Below are 21,361 nucleotides of genomic sequence, written 5' to 3' on the forward strand. Positions count from 1 at the left end.
AACATCACGGGGTGGTGCGCATTGTATGCGTGTGTGTTACATTACATTCACTAGTACGAGTGAGAAAAACATCACGGGGTGGTGCGCATTGTATGGGTGTGTGTTACATTACATTCACTAATAGGAGTGAGAAAAACATCACGGGCTGGTGCGCATTGTATGGGTGTGTGTTACATTACATTCACTAGTAGGAGTGAGAAAAACATCACGGGGTGGTGCGCATTGTATGGGTGTGTGTTACATTACATTCACTAGTAGGAGTGAGAAGAACATCACGGGGTGGTGTGAATCGGAGGGTCTGAATTAGGATAGGCAGTGAGTGCCAATGTAGGACGGAGAAAAGCACCGCGGGGTGGTCAGCATGGGGAGGTCAGGGAACATGCAGTGGCAATGTACGATAGGTTTCGGAAAAACATTGCGGGGTGGTGCGCATTGTATGGGTGTGTGTTACATTAGATTCACTACTAGGAGTGAGAAAAACATCACGGGCTGGTGCACATTGTATGGGTGTGTGTTACATTACATTCACTAGTAGGAGTGAGAAAAACATCACGGGGTGGTGCGCATTGTATGGGTGTGTGTTACATTATATTCACTAGTAGGAGTGAGAAAAACATCACGGGGTTGTGCGCATTGTATGGGTGTGTGTTACATTACATTCACTAGTAGGAGTGAGAAAAACATCACGGGGTGGTGCGCATTTTATGGGTGTGTGTTACATTACATTCACTAGTAGGAGTGAGAAATACATCACGGGGTGGTGCGCATTGTATGGGTGTGTGTTACATTACATTCACTAATAGGAGTGAGAAAAACATCACGGGCTGGTGCGGATTGTATGCGTGTGCGTTACATTACATTCACTAGTAGGAGTGAGAAAATCATCACGGGGTGGTGCGCATTGTATGGGTGTGTGTTACATTACATTCACTAGTAGGAGTGAGAAAAACATCACGGGGTGGTGCGCATTGTATGGGTGTGTGTTACATTACATTCACTAGTAGGAGTGAGAAAAACATCACGGGCTGGTGCGCATTGTATGGGTGTGTGTTACATTACATTCACTAGTAGGAGTGAGAAAAACATCACAGGGTGGTGCGCATTGTATGGGTGTGTGTTACATTACATTCACTAGTAGGAGTGAGAAAAACATCCTGTGGTGGTGTGAATCGGAGGGTCTGAATTACGATAGGCAGTGAGTGGCAATGTAGGATGGAGAAAAGCACCGCGGGATGGTCAGCATGGGGACGTCAGGGAACATGCAGTGGCAATGCAGGATAGGTTTCTAAAAAACATCGCGGGGTGGTGCGCATTGTATGGGTGTGTGTTACATTAGATTCACTAGTAGGAGTGAGAAAAACATCACGGGGTGGTGCGCATTGTATGGGTGTGTGTTACATTACATTCACTACTAGGAGTGAGAAAATCATCACGGGGTGGTGCGCATTGTATGGGTGTGTGTTACATTACATTCACTAGTAGGAGTGAGAAAAACATCACGGGGTGGTGCGCATTGTATGGGTGTGTGTTACATTACATTCACTAGAAGGAGTAAGAAAAACATCACGGGGTGGTGCGCATTGTATGGGTGTGTGTTACATTACATTCACTAATAGGAGTGAGAAAAACATCACGGGGTGGTGCGCATTGTATGTGTGTGTGTTACATTACATTCACTAATAGGAGTGAGAAAAACATCACGGTGTGGTGTGCATTGTATGGGTGTGTGCTACATTACATTCACTAGTAGGAGTGAGAAAAACATCACGGGGAGTTGTGAATCGGAGGGTCTGAATTAGGATAGGCAGTGAGTGGCAATGTAGGATGGAGAAAAGCTCCGCGGGGTGGTCAGCATGGGGATGTCAGGGAACATGCAGTGGCAAAGTAGGATAGGTTTCTGAAAATCATCGCGGGGTGGTGCGCATTGTATGGGTGTGTGTTACATTACATTCACTAGTAGGAGTGAGAAAAACATCATGGGGTGGTGCGCATTGTATGGGTGTGTGTTACATTACATTCACTAGTAGGAGTGAGAAAAACATCACGGGGTGGTGCGCATTGTATGGGTGTGTGTTACATTACATTCACTAGTAGCAGTGAGAAAAACATCACGGGGTGGTGCGCATTGTATGGGTGTGTGTTACATTACATTCACTAGTAGGAGTGAGAAAAACATCACGGGGTGGTGCGCATTGTATGGGTGTGTGCTACATTACATTCACTAGTAGGAGTGAGAAAAACATCACGGGGTGGTGCGCATTGTAAGGGTGTGTGTTACATTACATTTAGTAGTAGGAGTGAGAAAAACATCACGGGCTGGTGCGCATTGTATGGGTGTGTGTTACATTACATTCACTATTAGGAGTGAGAAAAACATCACGGTGTGGTGTGCATTTTATGGGTGTGTGTTACATTATATACACTAGTAGGAGTGAGAAAAACATCACGGGGTGGTGCGCATTGTATGGGTGTGTGTTACATTAGATTCACTAGTAGGAGTGAGAAAAACATCACGGGGTGGTGCGCATTGTATGGGTGTGTGTTACATTACATTCACTAAAAGGAGTGAGAAAAACATCACGGGCTGGTGCGCATTGTATGGGTGTGTGTTACATTACATTCACTAGTAGGAGTGACAAAAACATCACGGGGTGGTGCGCATTGTATGGGTGTGTGTTACATTACATTCACTAGTAGGAGTGAGAAAAACATCACGGGGTGGTGTGAATTCGAGGGTCTGAATTAGGATAGGCAGTGAGTGGCAATGTAGGATGGAGAAAAGCACCGCGGGGTGGTCAGCATGGGGAGGTCAGGGAACATGCAGTGGCAATTCAGGATAGTTTTCTGAAAAACATCGCGGGGTGGTGCGCATTGTATGGGTGTGTGTTACATTAGAATCACTACTAGGAGTGAGAAAATCATCACGGGGTGGTGCGCATTGTATGGGTGTGTGTTACATTACATTCACTAGTAGGAGTGAGAAAAACATCACGGGGTGGTGCGCATTGTATGGGTGTGTGTTACATTACATTCACTAGTAGGAGTGAGAAAAACATCACGGGGTGGTGCGCATTGTATGGGTGTGTGTTACATTACATTCACTAATAGGAGTGAGCAAAACATCACGGGGTGGTGCGCATTGTATGTGTGTGTGTTACATTACATTCACTAATAGGAGTGAGAAAAACATCACAGGGTGGTGTGCATTGTATGGGTGTGTGTTACATTACATTCACTAGTAGGAGTGAGAAAAACATCACGGGGTGGTGCGCATTGTATGGGTCTGTGTTACATTACATTCACTAGTAGGAGTGAGAAGTACATCACGGGGTGGTGTGAATCGGAGGGTCTGAATTAGGATAGGCAGTGAGTGCCAATGTAGGACGGAGAAAAGCACCGCGGGGTGGTCAGCATGGGGAGGTCAGGGAACATGCAGTGGCAATGTACGATAGGTTTCGGAAAAACATTGCGGGGTGGTGCGCATTGTATGGGTGTGTGTTACATTACATTCACTAGTAGGAGTGAGAAAAACATCACGGGGTGGTGCGCATTGTATTGGTGTGTGTTACATTACATTGCGTAGTAGGAGTGAGAAAAACATCACGGGGTGGTTCGCATTGTATGGGTGTGTGTTACATTACATTCACTAGTAGGAGTGAGAAAAACATCACGGGGTGGTGCGCATTGTATGGGTGTGTGCTACATTACATTCACTAGTAGGAGTGAGAAAAACATCACGGGGTGGTGCGCATTGTAAGGGTGTGTGTTACATTACATTCACTAGTAGGAGTGAGAAAAACATCACGGGCTGGTGCGCATTGTATGGGTGTGTGTTACATTACATTCACTAGTAGGAGTGAGAAAAACATCACGGGGTGGTGCGCATTGTATGGGTGTTTGTTACATTATATTCACTAGTAGGAGTGAGAAAAACATCACGGGGTGGTGCGCATTGTATGGGTGTGTGTTACATTACATTCAGTAGTAGGAGTGAGAAAAACATCACGGGGTGGTGCGCATTGTATGGGTGTGTGTTACATTACATTCACTAGTAGGAGTGAGAAAAACATCACGGGCTGGTGCGCATTGTATGCGTGTGTGTTACATTACATTCACTAGTAGAAGTGGGAAAAACATCACGGGGTGGTGCGCATTGTATGGGTGTGTGTTACATTACATTCACTAGTAGGAGTGAGAAAAACATCACGGGGTGGTGCGCATTGTATGGGTGTGTGTTACTTTACATTCACTAGTAGGAGTGAGAAAAACATCACGGGGTGGTGCGCATTGTATGGGTGTGTGTTACATTACATTCAGTAGTAGGAGTGAGAAAAACATCAAGGGGTGGTGCGCATTGTATGGGTGTGTGTTACATTACATTCACTAGTAGGAGTGAGAAAAACATCACGGGGTGGTGCGCATTGTATGGGTGTGTGTTACATTACATTCACTAATAGGAGTGAGAAAAACATCACGGGCTGGTGCGCATTGTATGCGTGTGCGTTACATTACATTCACTAGTAGGAGTGAGAAAAACATCACGGGGTGGTGCGCATTGTATGGGTGTGTGTTACATTACTTCACTAGTAGGAGTGAGAAAAACATCACGGGGTGGTGCGCATTGTATGGGTGTGTGTTACATTACATTCCGTAGTAGGAGTGAGAAAAACATCACGGGGTGGTTCGCATTGTATGGGTGTGTGCTACATTACATTCACTAGTAGGAGTGAGAAAAACATCACGGGGTGCTGCGCATTGTAAGGGTGTGTGTTACATTACATTCACTAGTAGGAGTGAGAAAAACATCACGGGCTGGTGCGCATTGTATGGGTGTGTGTTACATTACATTCACTAGTAGGAGTGAGAAAAACATCACGGGGTGGTGCGCATTGTATGGGTGTTTGTGACATTATATTCACTAGTAGGAGTGAGAAAAACATCACGGGGTGGTGCGTATTGTATGGGTGTGTGTTACATTCCATTCACTAGTAGGAGTGAGAAAAAAATCACGTGGTGGTGCGCATTGTATGGGTATGTGTTACATTACATTCACTAGTAGGTGTGAGAAGAACATCATGGGGTGGTGTGAATCGGAGGGTCTGAATTAGGATAGGCAGTGATTGCCAATGTAGGACGGAGAAAAGCACCGCGGGGTGGTCAGCATGGGGAGGTCAGGGAACATGCAGTGGCAATGTACGATAGGTTTCGGAAAAACATTGCGGGGTGGTGCGCATTGTATGGGTGTGTGTTACATTAGATTCACAAGTAGGAGTGAGAAAAACATCACGGGGTGGTGCGCATTGTATAGGTGTGTGTTACATTACATTCACTACTAGGAGTGAGAAAAACATCACGGGCTGGTGCACATTGTATGGGTGTGTGTTACATTACATTCACTAGTAGGAGTGAGAAAAACATCACGGGGTGGTGCGCATTGTATGGGTGTGTGTTAAATTATATTCACTAGTAGGAGTGAGAAAAACATCACGGGGTGGTGCGCATTGTATGGGTGTGTGTTACATTACATTCACTAGTAGGAGTGAGAAAAACATCACGGGGTGGTGCGCATTGTATGGGTGTGTGTTACATTACATTCACTAGTAGGAGTGAGAAAAACATCACGGGGTGGTGCGCATTGTATGGGTGTGTGTTACATTACATTCACTAATAGGAGTGAGAAAAACATCACGGGCTGGTGCGCATTGTATGCGTGTGCGTTACATTACATTCACTAGTAGGAGTGAGAAAAATATCACGGGGTGGTGCGCATTGTATGGGTGTGTGTTACATTACATTCACTAGTAGCAGTGAGAAAAACATCACGGGGTGGTGCGCATTGTATGGGTGTGTGTTACATTACATTCACTAGTAGGAGTGAGAAAAACATCACGGGGTGGTGCGCATTGTATGGGTGTGTGTTACATTACATTCACTAGTAGGATTGAGAAAAACATCACGGGGTGGTGCGCATTGTATGGGTGTGTGTTACATTACATTCACTAGTAGGAGTGAGAAAAACATCACGGGGTGGTGTGAATCGGAGGGTCTGAATTAGGATAGGCAGTGAGTGGCAATGTAGGATGGAGAAAAGCACCGCCGGGTGGTCAGCATGGGGAGGTCAGGGAACATGCAGTGGCAATGCAGGATAGGTTTCTGAAAAACATCGCGGGGTGGTGCGCATTGTATAGGTGTGTGTTACATTAGATTCACTAGTAGGAGTGAGAAAAACATCACGGGGTGGTGCGCATTGTATGGGTGTGTGTTACATTACATTCACTACTAGGAGTGAGAAAATCATCACGGGGTGGTGCGCATTGTATGGGTGTGTGTTACATTACATTCACTAGTAGGAGTGAGAAAAACATCACGGGGTGGTGCGCATTGTATGGGTGTGTGTTACATTACATTCACTAGTAGGAGTGAGAAAAACATCACGGGGTGGTGCGCATTGTATCGGTGTGTGTTACATTACATTCACTAATAGGAGTGAGAAAAACATCACGGGGTGGTGCGCATTGTATGTGTGTGTGTTACATTACATTCACTAATAGGAGTGAGAAAAACATCACGGGGTGGTGCGCATTGTATGGGTGTGTGTTAAATTACATTCACTAGTAGGAGTGAGAAAAACATCACGGGGTGGTGTGAATCGGAGGGTCTGAATTAGGATAGGCAGTGAGTGGCAATGTAGGATGGAGAAAAGCACCGCCGGGTGGTCAGCATGGGGAGGTCAGGGAACATGCAGTGGCAATGCAGGATAGGTTTCTGAAAAACATCGCGGGGTGGTGCGCATTGTATAGGTGTGTGTTACATTACATTCACTAGCAGGAGTGAGAAAAACATCACGGGGTGGTGCGCATTGTATGGGTGTGTGTTACATTACATTCACTACTAGGAGTGAGAAAATCATCACGGGGTTGTGCGCATTGTATGGGTGTGTGTTACATTACATTCACTAGTAGGAGTGAGAAAAACATCACGGGGTGGTGCGCATTGTATGGGTGTGTGTTACATTACATTCACTAGTAGGAGTGAGAAAAACATCACGGGGTGGTGCGCATTGTATCGGTGTGTGTTACATTACATTCACTAGTAGGAGTGAGAAAAACATCACGGGGTGGTGCGCATTGTATCGGTGTGTGTTACATTACATTCACTAATAGGAGTGAGAAAAACATCACGGGGTGGTGCGCATTGTATGTGTGTGTGTTACATTACATTCACTAATAGGAGTGAGAAAAACATCACGGGGTGGTGCGCATTGTATGGGTGTGTGTTACATTACATTCACTAGTAGGAGTGAGAAAAACATCACGGGGTGGTGCTCATTGTATCGGTGTGTGTTACATTACATTCACTAATAGGAGTGAGAAAAACATCACGGGGTGGTGCGCATTGTATGTGTGTGTGTTACATTACATTCACTAATAGGAGTGAGAAAAACATCACGGGGTGGTGCGCATTGTATGGGTGTGTGTTACATTACATTCACTAGTAAGAGTGAGAAAAACATCCCGGGGTGGTGTGAATCGGAGAGTCTGAATTAGGGCACCAGCCCGTGATGTTTTTCTCACTCCTATTAGTGAATGTTATGTAACACACACCCATATAATGCGCACCACCCCGTGATGTTTTTCTCACTCCTACTAGTGAATGTAATGTAACACACACCCATACAATGCGCACCACGCCGTGATGTTTTTCTCACTCCTACTAGTGAATCTAATGTAACACACACCCATACAATGCGCACCACCCCGCGATGTTTTTCAGAAACCTATCCTACATTGCCACTGCATGTTCCCTGACCTCCCCATGCTGACCACCCCGGGGTGCTTTTCTCCATCCTACATTTCCACTCACTGCCTATTCTAATTCAGACCCTCCGATTCACACCACCCCGTGATCTTTTCTCACTCCTACTAGTGAATGTAATGTAACAGACACCCGTACAATGCGCACCACCCCGTGATGTTTTTCTCACTCCTACTAGTGAATGTAATGTAACACACACCCATACAATGCACACCACCCCGTGATGTTTTTCTCACTCCTACTAGTGAATGTAATGTAACACACACCCATACAATGCGCACCATCCCGTGATGTTTTTCTCACTCCTACTAGTGAATGTAATGTAACACACACCCATACAATGCGCACCACCCCGTGATGTTTTTCTCACTCCTACTAGTGAATGTAATGTAACACACACCCATACAATGCGCACCACCCCCGCGATGTTTTTCTAACTCCTACTAGTGAATGTAATGTAACACACACCCATACAATGCGCACCACCCCGTGATGTTTTTCTCACTCCTACTAGTGAATATAATGTAACACACACCCATACAATGCGCACCACCCCGTGATGTTTTTCTCACTCCTACTAGTGAATGTAATGTAACACACACCCATACAATGCGAACCAGCCCGTGATGTTTTTCTCACTCCTACTACTGAATGTAATGTAACACACACCCTTACAATGCGCACCACCCCGTGATGTTTTTCTCACTCCTACTAGTGAATGTATAGCACACACCCATACAATGCGCACCACCCCGTGATGTTTTTCTCACTCCTACTAGTGAATGTAATGTAACACACACCCATACAATGCGCACCACCCCTTGATGTTTTTCTCACTGCTACTAGTGAATGTAATGTAACACACACCCATACAATGCGCACCACCCCGTGATGTTTTTCTCACTCCTACTAGTGAATGAAATGTAACACACACCCATACAATGCGCACCACCCCGTGATGTTTTTCTCACTCCTACTAGTGAATGTAATGTAACACACACCCATACAATGGGTACCACCACGTGATGATTTCTCACTCCTACTAGTGAATGTAACGTAACACACACCCATACAATGCGCACCACCCCGTGATGTTTTTCTCACTCCTACTAGTGAATGTAATGTAACACACACCCATACAATGGGCACCACCACGTGATGATTTCTCACTCCTACTAGTGAATGTAATGTAACACACACCCATACAATGCTCACCACCCCGTGATGTTTTTCTCACTCCTACTAGTGAATGTAATGTAACACACACCCATACAATGCGCACCACCCCGTGATGTTTTTCTCACTCCTACTAGTGAATGTAATGTAACACACACCCATACAATGCGCACCACCCCGTGATGTTTTTCTCACTCCTACTAGTGAATCTAATGTAACACACACCCATACAATGCGCACCACCCCGCGATGTTTTTCAGAAACCCCTCCTACATTGCCACTGCATGTTCCCTGACCTCCCCATGCTGACCACCCCGCGGTGCTTTTCTCCATCCTACATTGCCACTCACTGCCTATCCTAATTCACACCCTCCGTTTCACACCACCCCGTGATGTTCTTCTCACTCCTACTAGTGAATGTAATGTAACACACACCCATACAATGCGCACCACCCCGTGATGTTTTTCTCACTCCTAATAGTGAATGTAATGTAACACACACCCATACAATGCGCACCACCCCGTGATGTTTTTCTCACTCCTACTAGTGAATGTAATGTAACACACACCCATACAATGCGCACCTCCCCGTGATGTTCTTCTCACTCCTATTAGTGAATGTAATGTAACACACACCCATACAATGCGCACCACCCCGTGATGTTTTTCTCACTCCTACTAGTGAATGTAATGTAACACACACCCATACAATGCGCACCACCCCGTGATGATTTTCTCACTCCTAGTAGTGAATGTAATGTAACACACACCCATACAATGCGCACCACCCCGTGATGTTTTTCTCACTCCTACTAGTGAATGTAATGTAGCACACACCCATACAATGCACACCACCCCGTGATGTTTTTCTCACTCCTACTATTGAATGTAATGTAACACACACCCATACAATGCGCACCACCCCGTGATGTTTTTCTCACTCCTACTAGTGAATGTAATGTAACACACACCCATACAATGCGCACCACCGCGTGATGTTTTTCTCACTCCTACTAGTGAATGTAATGTAACACACACCCATACAATGCGCACCACCCCGTGATGTTTTTCTCACTCCTACTAGTGTATGTAATGTAACACACACCCATAGAATGCGCACCACCCCGTGATGTTTTTCTCACTCCTACTAGTGAATGTAATGTAACACACACCCATACAATGCGCACCACCCCGTGATGTTTTTCTCACTCCTACTAGTGAATGTAATGTAACACACACCCATACAATGCGCACCACCCCGTGATGTTTTTCTCACTCCTATTAGTGAATGTAATGTAACACAAACCCATACAATGCGCACCAGCCCGTGATGTTTTTCTCACTCCTATTAGTGAATGTAATGTAACACACACCCTTACAATGCGCACCACCCCGTGATGTTTTTCTCACTCCTACTAGTGAATATAATGTAACACACACCCATACAATGCGCACCACCCCGTGATGTTTTTCTCACTCCTACTAGTGAATGTAATGTAACACACACCCATACAATGCGCACCACCCCGTGATGTTTTTCTCACTCCTACTAGTGAATGTAATGTAACACACACCCATACAATGGGCACCACCACGTGATGTTTTTCTCACTCCTACTAGTGAATGTAATGTAACACACACCCATACAATGCGCACCACCCCGTGATGTTTTTCTCACTCCTACAAGTGAATGTAATGTAACACACACCCATACAATGCGCACCACCCCGTGATGTTTTTCTCACTCCTACTAGTGAATGTAATGTAACACACACCCATACAATGCGCACCACCCCGTGATGTTTTTCTCACTTCTACTAGTGAATCTAATGTAACACACACCCATACAATGCGCACCACCCCGCGATGTTTTTCAGAAACCTATCCTACATTGCCACTGCATGTTCCCTGACCTCCCCATGCTGACCACCCCGCGGTGCGTTTCTCCATCCTACATTGCCACTCACTGCCTATCCTAATTCACACCCTCCGATTCACACCACCCCGTGATGTTCTTCTCACTCCTACTAGTGAATGTAATGTAACACACACCCATACAATGCGCACCACCCCGTGATGTTTTTCTCACTCCTAATACTGAATGTAATGTAACACACAGCCATACAATGCGCACCACCCCGTGATGTTTTTCTCACTCCTACTAGTGAATGTAATGTAACACACACCCATACAATGCGCACCACCCCGTGATGTTTTTCTCACTCCTATTAGTGAATGTAATGTAACACACACCCATACAATGCGCACCACCGCGTGATGTTTTTCTCACTCCTACTAGTGAATGTAATGTAACACACACCCATACAATGCGCACCACCCCGTGATGTTTTTCTCACTCCTACTAGTGAATGTAATGTAACACACACCCATACAATGCGCACCACCCCGTGATGTTTTTCTCACTCCTGCTAGTGAATGTAATGTAACACACACCCATACAATGCGCACCACCCCGTGATGTTTTTCTCACTCCTACTAGTGAATGTAATGTAACACACACCCATACAATGCGCACCAACCCGTGATGTTTTTCTCACTCCTATTAGTGAATGTAATGTAACACAAACCCATACAATACGCACCAGCCCGTGATGTTTTTCTCACTCCTACTAGTGAATGTAATGTAACACACACCCATACAATGCCCACCACCCCGCGATGTTTTTCAGAAACCTATCCTACATTGCCCCTGCATGTTCCCTGACATCCCCATGCTGACCGCCCCGCGGTGCTTTTCTCCATCCTACATTGCCACTCACTGTCTATCCTAATTCAGACCCTCTGATTCACACCACCCCGTGATGATTTTCTCACTCCTACTAGTGAATGTAATGTAACACACACCCATACAATGCGCACCACCCCGTGATGTTTTTCTCACTCCTTCTAGTGAATGTAATGTAACACACACCCATACAATGCGCACCACCCCGTGATGTTTTTCTCACTCCTACTAGTGAATGTAATGTAACACACACCCATACAATGCGCACCACCCCGCGATGTTTTTCTCACTCCTACTAGTGAATGTAATGTAACACACACCCATACAATGCGCACCACCCCGTGATGTTTTTCTCACTCCTACTAGTGAATATAATGCAACACACACCCATACAATGCGCACCACCCCGTGATGTTTTTCTCACTCCTACTAGTGAATGTAATGTAACACACACCCATACAATGCGCACCAGCCCGTGATGTTTTTCTCACTCCTACTACTGAATGTAATGTAACACACACCCTTACAATGCGCACCATCCCGTGATGTTTTTCTCACTCCTACTAGTGAATGTAATGTAGCACACACCCATAAAATGCGCACCACCCCGTGATGTTTTTCTCACTCCTACTAGTGAATGTAATGTAACACACACCCATACAATGCGCACCACCCCGTGATGTTTTTCTCACTCCTATTAGTGAATGTAATGTAACACAAACCCATACAATGCGCACCAGCCCGTGATGTTTTTCTCACTCCTATTAGTGAATGTAATGTAACACACACCCTTACAATGCGCACCACCCCGTGATGTTTTTCTCACTCCTACTAGTGAATATAATGTAACACACACCCATACAATGCGCACCACCCCGTGATGATTTTCTCACTCCTACTAGTGAATGTAATGTAACACACACCCATACAATGCGCACCACCCCGTGATGTTTTTCTCACTCCTACTACTGAATGTAATGTAACACACACCCTTACAATGCGCACCATCCCGTGATGTTTTTCTCACTCCTACTAGTGAATGTAATGTAGCACACACCCATACAATGCGCACCAGCCCGTGATGTTTTTCTCACTCCTACTAGTGAATGTAATGTAACACACACCCATACAATGCGCACCACCCCGTGATGTTTTTCTCACTCCTATTAGTGAATGTAATGTAACACAAACCCATACAATGCGCACCAGCCCGTGATGTTTTTCTCACTCCTATTAGTGAATGTAATGTAACACACACCCTTACAATGCACACCACCCCGTGAAGTTTTTCTCACTCCTACTAGTGAATATAATGTAACACACACCCATACAATGCGCACCACCCCGTGATGTTTTTCTCACTCCTACTAGTGAATGTAATGTAACACACACCCATACAATGCGCACCACCCCGTGATGTTTTTCTCACTCCTACTAGTGAATGTAATGTAACACACACCCATACAATGGGCACCACCACGTGATGTTTTTCTCACTCCTACTAGTGAATGTAATGTAACACACACCCATACAATGCGCACCACCCCGTGATGTTTTTCTCACTCCTACTAGTGAATGTAATGTAACACACACCCATACAATGCGCACCACCCCGTGATGTTTTTCTCACTCCTACTAGTGAATGTAATGTAACACACACCCATACAATGCGCACCACCCCGTGATGTTTTTCTCACTTCTACTAGTGAATCTAATGTAACACACACCCATACAATGCGCACCACCCCGCGATGTTTTTCAGAAACCTATCCTACATTGCCACTGCATGTTCCCTGACCTCCCCATGCTGACCACCCCGCGGTGCGTTTCTCCATCCTACATTGCCACTCACTGCCTATCCTAATTCACACCCTCCGATTCACACCACCCCGTGATGTTCTTCTCACTCCTACTAGTGAATGTAATGTAACACACACCCATACAATGCGCACCACCCCGTGATGTTTTTCTCATTCCTAATAGTGAATGTAATGTAACACACACCCATACAATGCGCACCACCCCGTGATGTTTTTCTCACTCCTACTAGTGAATGTAATGTAACACACACCCATACAATGCGCACCACCCCGTGATGTTTTTCTCACTCCTATTAGTGAATGTAATGTAACACACACCCATACAATGCGCACCACCGCGTGATGTTTTTCTCACTCCTACTAGTGAATGTAATGTAACACACACCCATACAATGCGCACCACCCCGTGATGTTTTTCTCACTCCTACTAGTGAATGTAATGTAACACACACCCATACAATGCGCACCACCCCGTGATGTTTTTCTCACTCCTGCTAGTGAATGTAATGTAACACACACCCATACAATGCGCACCACCCCGTGATGTTTTTCTCACTCCTACTAGTGAATGTAATGTAACACACACCCATACAATGCGCACCACCCCGTGATGTTTTTCTCACTCCTGCTAGTGAATGTAATGTAACACACACCCATACAATGCGCACCAGCCCGTGATGTTTTTCTCACTCCTACTAGTGAATGTAATGTAACACACACCCATACAATGCGCACCACCCCGTGATGTTTTTCAGAAACCTATCCTACATTGCCCCTGCATGTTCCCTGACATCCCCATGCTGACCACCCCGCGGTGCTTTTCTCCATCCTACATTGCCACTCACTGTCTATCCTAATTCAGACCCTCTGATTCACACCACCCCGAGATGATTTTCTCACTCCTACTAGTGAATGTAATGTAACACACACCCATACAATGCGCACCACCCCGTGATGTTTTTCTCACTCCTTCTAGTGAATGTAATGTAACACACACCCATACAATGCGCACCACCCCGTGATGTTTTTCTCACTCCTACTAGTGAATGTAATGTAACACACACCCATACAATGCGCACCACCCCGCGATGTTTTTCTCACTCCTACTAGTGAATGTAATGTAACACACACCCATACAATGCGCACCACCCCGTGATGTTTTTCTCACTCCTACTAGTGAATATAATGTAACACACACCCATACAATGCGCACCACCCCGTGATGTTTTTCTCACTCCTACTAGTGAATGTAATGTAACACACACCCATACAATGCGCACCAGCCCGTGATGTTTTTCTCACTCCTACTACTGAATGTAATGTAACACACACCCTTACATTGCGCACCACCCCGTGATGTTTTTCTCACTCCTACTAGTGAATGTAATGTAGCACACACCCATACAATGCGCACCACCCCGTGATGTTTTTCTCACTCCTACTAGTGAATGTAATGTAACACACACCCATACAATGCGCACCACCCCGTGATGTTTTTCTCACTGCTACTAGTGAATGTAATGTAACACACACCCATACAATGCGCACCACCCCGTGATGTTTTTGTCACTCCTACTAGTGAATCTAATGTAACACACACCCATACAATGTGCACCGCCCCGTGATGTTTTTCTCACTCCTACTAGTGAATGTAATGTAACACACACCCATACAATGCGCACCACCCCGTGATGTTTTTCTCACTCCTACTAGTGAATGTAATGTAACACACACCCATACAATGCACACCACCCCGTGATGTTTTTCTCACTCCTATTAGTGAATGTAATGTAACACACACCCATACAATGCGCACCACCCCGCGATGTTTTTCAGAAACCCATCCTACATTGCCACTGCATGTTCCCTGTCCTCCCCATGCTGAGCACCCCGCGGTGCTTTTCTCCATCCTACATTGCCACTCACTGCCTATCCTAATTCAGACCCTCCGATTCACACCACCCCGTGATGTTTTTCTCACTCCTAGTAGTGAATGTAATGTAATACACACCCATACAATGCGCACCACCCCGTGATGTTTTTCTCACTCCTACTAGTGAATGCAATGTAACACACCCATACAATGCGCACCACCCCGTGATGTTTTTGTCACTCCTACTAGTGAATCTAATGTAACACACACCCATACAATGCGCACCGCCCCGTGATGTTTTTCTCACTCCTACTAATGAATGTAATGTAACACACATCCATACAATGCGCACCACCCCGTGATGTTTTTCTCACTCCTACTAGTGAATGTAATGTAACACACACCCATACAATGCGCACCACCCCGTGATGTTTTTCTCACTCCTACTAGTGAATGTAATGTAACACACACCCATACAATGCGCACCACCCCGTGGTGTTTTTCTCACTCCTACTAGTGAATGTAATGTAACACACACCCATACAATGCGCACCACCCCGTGATGTTTTTCTCACTCCTACTAGTGAATGTAATGTAACACACACCCATACAATGCGCACCACCCCGCGATGTTTTTCAGAAACCTATCCTGCATTGCCACTGCATGTTCCCTGACCTCCCCATGCTGACCACCCCGCGGTGCTTTTCTACATCCTACATTGCCACTCACTGCCTATCCTAATTCAGACCCTCCGATTCAAACCACCCCGTGATGTTTTTCTCACTCCTACTACTGAATGTAATGTAACACACACCCTTACAATGCGCACAACCCTGTGATGTTTTTCTCACTCCTACTAGTGAATGTAATGTAGCACACACCCATACAATGCGCAATAGCCCGTGATGTTTTTCTCACTCCTACTAGTGAATGTAATGTAACACACACCCTTACAATGCGCACCACCCCGTGATGTTTTTCTCACTCCTACTAGTGAATGTAATGTAGCACACACCCATACAATGCGCACCACCCCGTGATGTTTTTCTCACTCCTACTAGTTAATGTAATGTAACACACACCCATACAATGCGCACCACGCCGTGATGTTTTTCTCACTGCTACTAGTGAATGTAATGTAACACACACCCATACAATGCGCAGCACCCCGTGATGTTTTTCTCACTCCTACTAGTGAATGTAATGTAACACACACCCATACAATGCGCACCACCCCGTGATGTTTTTCTCACTCCTAATAGTCAATGTAATGTAACACACACCCATACAATGCGTACCACCCCGTGATGTTTTTCTCACTCCTACTAGTGAATGTAATGTAACACACACCCATACAATGCGCACCACGCCGTGATGTTTTTCTCACTGCTACTAGTGAATCTAATGTAACACACACCCATACAATGCGCACCACCCCGCGATGTTTTTCAGAAACCTATCCTACATTGCCACTGCATGTTCCCTGACCTCCCCATGCTGACCACCCCGCGGGGCTTTTCTCCATCCTACATTGCCACTCACTGCCTAACCTAATTCAGACCATCCGATTCACACCACCTCGTGATGTTTTTCTCACTCCTACTAGTGAATGTAATGTAACACACACCCTTACAATGCGCACCACCCCGTGACGTTTTTCTCACTCCTACTAGTGAATATAATGTAACACACACCCAAACAATGCGCACCACCCCGTGATGTTTTTCTCACTCCTACTAGTGAATGTAATGTAACACACACCCATACAATGTGCACCACCCCGTGATGTTTTTCTCACTCCTACTAGTGAATGTAATGTAACACACACCCATACAATGCGCACCACCCCGCGATGTTTTTCAGAAACCTATCCTACATTGCCCCTGTATGTTCCCTCACATCCCCATGTTGACCACCCCGCGGTGCTTTTCTCCATCCTACATTGCCACTCAATGTCTATCCTAATTCAGACCCTCTGATTCACACCACCCCGTGATGATTTTCTCACTCCTACTAGTGAATGTAATGTAACACACACCCATACAATGCGCACCACCCATGATGTTTTTCTCACTCCTTCTAGTGAATGTAATGTAACAAACACCCATACAATGCGCACCACCCCGTGATGTTTTTCTCACTCCTACTAGTGAATGTAATGTAACACACACCCATACAATGCGCACCACCCCGCGATGTTTTTCTCACTCCTACTAGTGAATGTAATGTAACACACACCCATACAATGCGCACCACCCCGCGATGTTTTTCTCACTCCTACTAGTGAATATAATGTAACACACACCCATACAATGCGCACCACCCCGTGATGTTTTTCACACTCCTACTAGTGAATGTAATGTAACACACACCCATACAATGCGCACCAGCCCGTGATGTTTTTCTCACTCCTACTACTGAATGTAATGTAGCACACACCCTTACAATGCGCACCACCCCGTGATGTTTTTCTCACTCCTACTAGTGAATGTAATGTAGCACACACCCATACAATGCGCACCACCCCGTGATGTTTTTCTCACGCCTACTAGTGAATGTAATGTAACACACACCCATACAATGCGCACCACCCCGTGATGTTTTTCTCACTCCTACTAGTGAATGTAATGTAACACACACCCATACAAAGCGCACCACCGCGTGATGTTTTTCTCACTCCTACTAGTGAATGTAATGTAACACACACCCATACAATGCGCACCACCCCGTGAAGTTTTTCTCACTCCTACTAGTGAATGTAATGTAACACACACCCATACAATGCGCACCACCCCTTGATGTTTTTCTCACTGCTACTAGTGAATCTAATGTAACACACACCCATACAATGCGCACCACCCCGCGATGTTTTTCAGAAACCTATCCTACATTGCCACTGCATGTTCCCTGTCCTCCCCATGCTGACCACCCCGCGGCGCTTTTCTCCATCCTACATTGCCACTCAATGCCTATCCTAATTCAGACCCTCCGATTCACACCACCCCGTGATGTTTTTCTCACTCCTAGTCGTGAATGTAATGTAATACACACCCATACAATGCGCACCACCCCGTGATGTTTTTCTCACTCCTACTAGTGAATGTAATGTAACACACACCCATACAATGCGCACCACCCCGTGATGTTTTTGTCACTCCTACTAGTGAATCTAATGTAACACACACCCATACAATGCTCACCGCCCCGTGATGTTTTTCTCACTCCTACTAATGAATGTAATGTAGCACACACCCATACAATGCGCACCACCCCGTGATGTTTTTCTCACTCCTACTAGTGAATGTAATGTAACACACACCCATAAAATGCGCAACACCCCGTGATGTTTTTCTCACTCCTAATAGTGACTGTAATGTAACACACACCCATACAATGCGCATCACCCCGTGATGTTTTTCTCACTCCTACTAGTGAATGTAATGTAACACACACCCATACAATGCGCACCACCCCGTGATGATTTTCTCACTCCTAGTAGTGAATCTAATGTAACACACACCCATACAATGCGCACCACCCCGCGATGTTTTTCAGAAACCTATCCTGCATTGCCACTGCATTTTCCCTGACCTCCCCATGCTGACCACCACGCGGTGCTTTTCTCCATCCTACATTGCCACTCACTGCCTATCCTAATTCAGACCCTCCGATTCAAACCACAACGTGATGTTTTTCTCACTCCTACTAGTGAATGTAATGTAACACACACCCATACAATGCGCACCACCCCGTGATATTTTTCTCACTCCTACTAGTGAATGTAATGTAACACACACACATACAATGTGCACCAGCACGTGATGTTTTTCTCACTCCTATTAGTGAATGTAATGTAACACACACCCATACAATGCGCACCACCCCGTGATGTTTTTCTCACTCCTACTAGTGAATATAATGTAACACACACCCATACAATGCGCACCACCCCGTGATGTTTTTCTCACTCCTACTAGTGAATGTAATGTAACACACACCCATACAATGCGCACCACCCTTTGATGTTTTTCTCACTCCTACTAGTGAATGTAATGTAACACACACCCATACAATGCGCACCACCCCGTGATGTTTTTCTCACTCCTACTAGTGAATATAATGTAACACACACCCATACAATGCGCACCACCCCGTGATGTTTTTCTCACTCCTACTAGTGAATGTAATGTAACACACACCCATACAATGCGCACCAGCCCGTGATGTTTTTCTCACTCCTACTACTGAATGTAATGTAACACACACCCTTACAATGCGCACCACCCCGTGATGTTTTTCTCACTCCTACTAGGGAATGTAATGTAACACACACCCATACAATGCGCACCACCCCGTGATGTTTTTCTCACTGCTACTAGTGAATCTAATGTAACACACACCCACACAATGCGCACCACCCCGCGATGTTTTTCAGAAACCTATCCTACATTGCCACTGCATGGTCCCTGACCTCCCCATGCTGACCACCCCATGGTGCTTTTCTCCATCCTACATTGCCACTCACTGCCTAACCTAATTCAGACCCTCCGATTCACACCACCCCGTGCTGTTTTTCTCACTCCTACTAGTGAATGTAATGTAACACACACCCATACAATGCGCACCACCCCGCGATGTTTTTCTCACTCCTACTAGTGAATGTAATGTAACACACACCCTTACAATGCGCACCACCCCGTGATGTTTTTCTCACTCCTACTAGTGAATGTAATGTAACACACACCCATACAATGCGCATCACCCCGTGATGTTTTTCTCACTCCTACTAGTGAATGTAATGTAACACACACCCATACAATGCGCACCACCCCGTGATGAGTTTCTCACTCCTAGTAGTGAATGTAATTTAGCACACACCCATACAATGCGCACCACCCCGCGATGTTTTTCAGAAACCTATCCTACATTGCCACTGCATGTTCCCTGTCCTCCCCATGCTGACCACCCCGCGGTGCTTTTCTCCATCCTACATTGCCACTCACTGCCTAACCTAATTCAGACCCTCCGATTCACACGACCCCGTGATGTTTTTCTCACTCCTACTAGTGAATGTAATGTAACACACACCCATACAATGCGCACCACCCCGCGATGTTTTTCAGAAACCTATCCTACATTGCCACTGCATGTTCCCTGTCCTCCCCATGCTGACCACCCCGCGGTGCTTTTCTCCATCCTACATTGCCACTCACTGCCTAACCTAATTCAGACCCTCCGATTCACACGACCCCGTGATGTTTTTCTCACTCCTACTAGTGAATGTAATGTAACACACACCCATACAATGCGCACCACCCCGTGATGAGTTTCTCACTCCTACTAGTGAATGTAATTTAGCACACACCCATACAATGCGCACCAGCCCGCGATGTTTTTCAGAAACCTATCCTACATTGCCACTGCATGTTCCCTGTCCTCCCCATGCTGACCATCCCGCGGTGCTTTTCTCCATCCTACATTGCCACTCACTGCCTAACCTAATTCAGACCCTCCGATTCACACGACCCCGTGATGTTTTTCTCACTCCTACCAGTGAATGTAATGTAACACACACCCATACAATGCGCACCACCTCGTGATGTTTTTCTCACTGCTACTAGTGAATCTAATGTAACACACACCCATACAATGCGCACCACCCCGCGATGTTTTTCAGAAACCTATCCTACATTGCCACTGCATGTTCCCTGACCTCCCCATGCTGACCACCCCGCGGTGCTTTTCTCCATCCTACATTGCCACTCACTGCCTAACCTAATTCAGACCCTCCGATTCACACCACCCCGTGATGTTTTTCTCACTCCTACTAGTGAATGTAATGTAACACACACCCATACAATGCGCACCACCCCGTGATGAGTTTCTCACTCCTAGTACTGAATGTAATGTAGCACACACCCATACAATGC

The sequence above is a fragment of the Cavia porcellus genome, unplaced genomic scaffold (assembly GCF_034190915.1).
Source record: "Cavia porcellus strain 051 isolate PalLab524CR breed Dunkin Hartley unplaced genomic scaffold, mCavPor4.1 scaffold_21, whole genome shotgun sequence".
NCBI lineage: Eukaryota > Metazoa > Chordata > Mammalia > Rodentia > Caviidae > Cavia > Cavia porcellus.